The sequence below is a fragment of the Arachis ipaensis genome, chromosome B1, assembly GCF_059453495.1.
Source record: "Arachis ipaensis isolate K30076 ecotype BB chromosome B1, ASM5945349v1, whole genome shotgun sequence".
In the NCBI taxonomy this organism is placed as follows: Eukaryota; Viridiplantae; Streptophyta; class Magnoliopsida; order Fabales; family Fabaceae; genus Arachis; species Arachis ipaensis.
The window spans coordinates 114,242,607-114,248,939 of NC_142436.1; the positions used below are offsets into that span (position 1 = coordinate 114,242,607).

Genomic DNA, 6,333 nt, shown 5'->3' on the forward strand with positions numbered 1-6,333 from the left:
GTGATGGATTCATTTTCATAGCTTCAAGGTATAGACACTAAGACACTAATGATCATGTAATAAAGACACAAACATAAAGCATAATTTTCGAAAAACAGAAAATAAAGAACAAGGAAATTAAAGAACGGGTCCACCTTAGTGATGGCGGCTTGTTCTTCCTCTTGAAGATCTTATGGAGTGCTTGAGCTCCTCAATGTCTCTTCCTTGCCTTTGTTGCTCCTCTCTCATGGTTCTTTGGTCTTCTCTAATCTCATGGAGGAGGATGGAATGCTCTTGGTGCTCCACCCTTAGTTGTCCCATGTTGGATCTTAATTCTCCTAGGGAGGTGTTGATTTGCTCCCAATAGTTTTGTGGACGAAAATGCATCCCTTGAGGTATCTCAGGGATTTCATGATGAGGAGTTTCCTCATGCTCTTGGTGAGGTTCTCTCACTTGCTCCATCCTTTTCTTAGTGATGGGCTTGTCCTCATCAATGAGGATGTCTTCCTCTATGTCAATTCTAGCTGAATTACAGAGGTGACAAATGAGATGAGGGAAGGCTAACCTTGCCATAGTGGAAGACTTACCCACCACCTTGTAGAGTTCTTGGGATATAACCTCATGAACTTCTACTTCTTCTCTAATCATGATGCTATGAATCATGATATCCCGGTCTATAGTAACTTCAGACCGGTTGCTAGTAGGAATGACTGAGCATTGGATGAACTCCAACCATCCTCTAGCCACGGGCTTGAGGTCATACCTTCTTAGTTGAACCATCTTTCCTCTTGAATCACTCTTCCATTGAGCGCCCTCTTCACAGATGTCCATGAGGACTTGGTCCAACCTTTGATCAAAGTTGACCCTTCTAGTGTATGGGTGTGCATCTCCTTGCATCATAGGCAAATTGAATGCCAACCTTACATTTTCCAGACTAAAGTCTAAGTATTTCCCTCGGACCATTGTAAGCCAATTCTTAGGATCCGGGTTCACACTTTGATTATGGTTCTTAGTGGACGTCCATTGAAGTCTTCCTCAGTGGAGATCACTGCCTCTTCCTCCTCTCCAGGTTCGGCCATGTGAGATGTGTTTATGGCCTTACACTCTCTTTTTGGATTCTCTTCTGTATTGCTTGGGAGAGTACTAGGAGGGAGTTCAGTAATTTTCTTACTCAGCTGACCCACTTGTGCCTCCAAATTTCTAATGGAGGACCTTGTTTCAGTCATGAAACTTTGAGTGGTTTTGATTAGATCAGAGACAATGGTTGCTAAGTCAGAGTGGCTTTGCTTAGAATTCTCTGTCTGTTGCTGAGAAGATGATGGAAAAGGCTTGCTATTGCTAAACCTATTTCTTCCACCATTATTGTTGTTGAAACCTTGTTGAGGTCTCTGTTGATCCTTCCATGAGAGATTTGGATGATTTCTCCATGAAGGATTATAGGTGTTTCCATAGGGTTCTCCCATGTAATTCACCTCTTCCATTGCTGGATTCTCAGGATCATAAGCTTCTTCTTCAGAGGAAGCTTCCTTAGTACTGCCTGTTGCTGCTTGCATTCCAGACAGAATCTGAGAAATCATATTGACTTGTTGGGTCAATATTTTATTTTGAGCCAATATGGCATTCAGAGTATCAATCTCAAGAACTCCTTTCTTCTGAGCCATCCCATTATTCACAGGGTTCCTTTCAGAAGTGTACATGAATTGGTTATTTGCAACCATTTCAATGAGTTCTTGAGCTTCTGCAGGTGTCTTCTTCAGATGAAGAGATCCTCCAGCAAAGCTATCCAATGACATCTTGGATAGTTCAGACAGACCATCATGGAAAATTCCTATGATGCTCCATTCAGAAAGCATGTCAGAAGGGCACCTTCTGATCAATTGCTTGTATCTTTCCCAAGCCTCATAGAGGGATTCACCTTCCTTCTGTCTGAAAGTTTGGACTTCTACTCTAAGCTTGCTCAATTTTTGAGGTGGAAAGAACTTTGCCAAGAAGGCATTAACTAGCTTTTCCCAAGAGTTCAGGCTTTCTTTAGGTTGTGAATCCAACCATGTCCTAGCTCTGTCTCTTACAGCAAAAGGAAAAAGCATAAGTCTGTAGACTTCAGGATCAACCCCATTGGTCTTGACAGTGTCACAGATTTGCAAGAATTCAGCTAAGAACTGATGAGGATCTTCCAATGGAAGTCCATGAAACTTGCAATTCTATTGCATTAGAGAAACTAATTGAGGCTTAAGCTCAAAGTTGTTTGCTCCAATGGCAGGGATTGAGATGCTTCTCCTATAGAAGTCGGGAGTAGGTGCAGTAAAGTCACCAAGCACCTTCCTTGCATTGTTGGCATTGTTGTTTTCGGCTGCCATGGTTTCTTCTTCCGTGAAAAGCTCTGTTAGGCCCTCTAAAGAGAGATGTTCTTTAGCTTCTCTTAGCTTTCTCTTCAAGGTCCTTTCAGGTTCAGGATCAGCTTGAACAAGTATGCCTTTATCTTTGTTCCTGCTCATATGAAAGAGAAGAGAATAAGAAAGTAGGGAATCCTCTATGTCACAGTATAGAGATTCCTTGAGGTGTCAGAGGAAAAGAAGAATAGAAGGAGGAGGTAGATGGAAGAGAATTCGAACATATAAAGAAGGAGGGAGTTCGAATTGTACCTTGAGGAGGAGTGTTAGTCCTTTAAATAGAAGGATGTGAGAAGAGGGGAAGAATTTTCGAAAATAAATTAAAAAGATTTTGAAATTATTAAAAGAAAATTGAAAATTTGATTTAGATTTTCGAAAATTAAGATTTGGAAAGAAATTAAGTGATTTTTGAAAAAGATTTTGAAATTAGAAATAAAAAAGATATGATTGAGAGTTAATTTTGAAAAAGATGTGATTGAGAAGATATGATTGAGAAGATATGATTGAAAATCAATTTAGAAAAAGAAAGTTTTTAAAATTAAAGTTGATTACTTGACTAACAAGAAATTAAAAGATATGATTCTAAAATTTAAAGTTTGATCGTTTCTTAATAGGCAAGTAACAACTTGAAAATTTTGAAGTAAATATTTAATTATAACAAGGATTTTTGAAAATTAAAAAAATGGAAAGAAATTGATTTTGAAGAGATATGATTGAAAAGATATTATTTGAAAAAGATTTGATTTTGAAAAATTATAAAGATTTGAAAAAAATTTGGATTAAAAACAAAATCTTCCCTCTTATGTCATCCTGGCGTTAAACGCCCAGAATGGCATCCATTCTGGCATTTAATGCCCAAAACTCTACCTTTTTGGGCCAGGTACCCTGGCTGGCGTTTAAACGCCAGTTTTCCTTCTTCACTGGGCGTTTTGAACGCCCAGCTTTTTCTGTTTGATTCATCTGCTGAATGTTCTGAATCTTCAATTCTCTGTATTATTGACTTGAAAAGACACAATTTTGAAAATATTTTTGAATTTTTAATGATGAGAAATAATCAAAATACAACTAATCTTAGGAAACTCAATTCAAACAATGCATGCAGGACACCAAACTTAAAAATTTTCATATAAGAGACACTAACAAATTGAGAATGCATATGAGAAACAACAAAACACACAAAACAAGAGAATTTAAAGATCAGAGCACTGAAATTATCAAGAACAACTTGAAGATCAATGAAGAACATATTGCATGTATTCGAAAAATGCAAGAAGAATAAAAACATGCAATTGACACCAAACTTAAAATTAGACACTAGACTCAAACAAGAAACATAAAATATTTTTGATTTTTATGGTTTTATAAATTTTTTGTGATTTTTGAAACTTATATGGAAAAGAAAATAAAGGGATTCAAAACTTTTAATAAGAATTCCAGGAATCATGCAATGTTAGTCTAAAGCTTCAGTCTAAAAGGATTAGACATGTTTGGCCAAGCTTCAGCAGGACATTACATTCAGCAGCTAAATTGATGAGAATCAATCAGCTTTTGTGATGATAAGAACATCACCTTGAAACTATAGAATTCATTCTTAAAAATTCTGAAAAGTACCTAATCTAAGCAACAAGATGAACCGTCAGTTGTCCAAACTCGAACAATCCCCGGCAACAGTGCCAAAAACTTGGTGCGCGAAATTGTGATCATCAATGGCGCCATCATCATGGTACGCACAATGGTAATCTCAACTCTTTATCACAACTCCGCACAACTAACCAGCAAGTGCACTGGGTCGTCCAAGTAATAAACCTTACGTGAGTAAGGGTCGATCCCACGGAGATTGTCGGTTTGAAGCAAGCTATGGTCACCTTGTAAATCTCAGTCAGGCGGATTCAGATGGTGATGGAGAATTGATAATTAAAAGATAAATAAAACATAAAATAAAGATAGAGATACTTATGTAATTCTTCGGTTGGAATTTCAGATAAGCGTATGAAGATGCTTTGTTCCTCCTAAACCTCTGCTTTCCTATTGCCTTCTTCCAATCATTCATACTCCTTCCCATGGCAAGCTTTATGTTGGGCATCACCGTTGTCAATGGCTACTTCCCGTCCTCTCAGTGAAAACGTTCCAAATGCGCTGTCACCGCACGGCTAATCATCTGTCGGTTCTCGATCATGTCGGAATAGGATCCATTGATCCTTTTGCGTCTGTCACACGCCCCACAATCGCGAGTTTGAAGCTCGTCACAGTCATCCCTTCCCAGATCCTACTTAGAATACCACAGACAAGGTTTAGACATTCCGAATCTCAGGAATGGCTGCCAATAATTCTAGCCTATACCACGAAGGTTCCAATCTTAGATTAGAAACCCAAGAAATACGCATTCAAGCCATTGCTAGTAGAACAGAGGTGGTTGTCAGGCACATGTTCATAGGTGAGAATGATGATGAGTGTTACGGATCATCACATCCATCAAGTTGAAGAACGAAAGAATATCTTGGAGAAGAAATAGACTTGAGTTGAATAGAAAAACAATAGTACTTTGTATTAATTCTTGAAGAACAGCAGAGCTCCACACCTTAATCTATGGTGTGTAGAAACTCCACCATTGAAAATACATAAGAACAAGGTCTAGGCATGGCCACGAGGCCAGCCCCCAAACGTGAAAAGGTCTATGAAAGTATGAGTTTATGATGAAAATACAATAGCAAAAGGTCCTATTTATAGAAAACTAGTAGCCTAGGGTTACAGAAATGAGTAATTAATGCATAAATCTTCTTCCGGGCCCACTTGGTGTGTGCTTGGACTGAGCATTGAAGCTTCCATGTGTAGAGACTTTTCTTGGAGTTAAACGCCAACTTTTGTGCCAGTTTGGGCGTTTAACTCCAGCTTTTGTGCCAGTTTTGGAGTTAAACGCCAGAATTCTTGAGCTGACTTAGAACGCCTATTTGGACCATCAAATCTCGTGCAAAGTATGGACTATTATATATTTCTGGAAATATCAAGATGTCTACTTTCCAACGTAATTGAGAGCGCGCCAATAGAGCTTTTGTAGCTCTAGAAAATCCACTTTGAGTGCAGGGAGGTCAAAATCCAACAGCATCTGCAGTCCTTTTTCAGCCTCTGAATCAGATTTTTGCTCAGGTCCCTCAATTTCAGCCAGAAAATACCTGAAATCACAGAAAAATACACAAACTTATAGTAAAGTCCAGAAAAGTGAATTTTAAATAAAAACTAATAAAAATATAATAAAAACTAATTAAAATATACTGAAAACATACTAAAAATAATGCCAAAAAGCGTATAAATTATCCGCTCATCACTTATGTTGGAGGTAAAGAATGGTCTTAATGCTGAAACCATAAACTCGTCGTAGCTGTCGCTGCCGCCATCACCACCACCGTCGAGCAAAGTCGCCTCCTCTACCAATGCATCTCCAGATCTGGCAGCAACACCCAAACCAAACCTCTGAGATCGATTGAGAGGAAGCGCCTCTTCGCGAACGACGTTATCGCTGCATTCGGCTCTACCATTGCCTCCTCTTCACAACACCGCACCTCCGTTTGGGCTGCATTTTGACCTAGTTTTTGTCCCAGAAAACACATATTAGAGGCTATAAAGTGGGGGAATGCATTCATTCATGAAAACAACTTTTCATATTCACAATTTTAGGTTTTAGATGTAGTTTTCTAGAGAGAGAGGCTCTCTCCTCTCTCTTAGGTTTTTAGGATTAGGATTTCTCTTAGTTTATGGTTATTTCTTCATTCCAGGTTCAATGTTCCTTTACTTTAGTTTCTCTTCTACTTTTATTCATTCTATTACTTTAGTTGATTACTTGATGTTGCCAATTTGGTTTATGGATTCCTATATGTAATTTGATTTTCTATTTAATACAATTCGAGGTATTTCATATTTATGATTGCTTTCTTCTATTTATGACATAAATAATTTAGATTTTTCCCCT

The 6,333-nt window shown here is 38.1% G+C and overlaps 1 non-coding gene across 1 annotated transcript; it reads left to right on the top strand.

Annotated features, from left to right (window-relative positions):
- Positions 1-1,826: 1,826 nt before the first annotated feature.
- On the top strand, positions 1,827-1,934 carry LOC148578000 (small nucleolar RNA R71). The gene has a single exon (XR_015903161.1). It is a non-coding gene; the product is annotated as a small nucleolar RNA R71 (small nucleolar RNA).
- Positions 1,935-6,333: the final 4,399 nt, after the last annotated feature.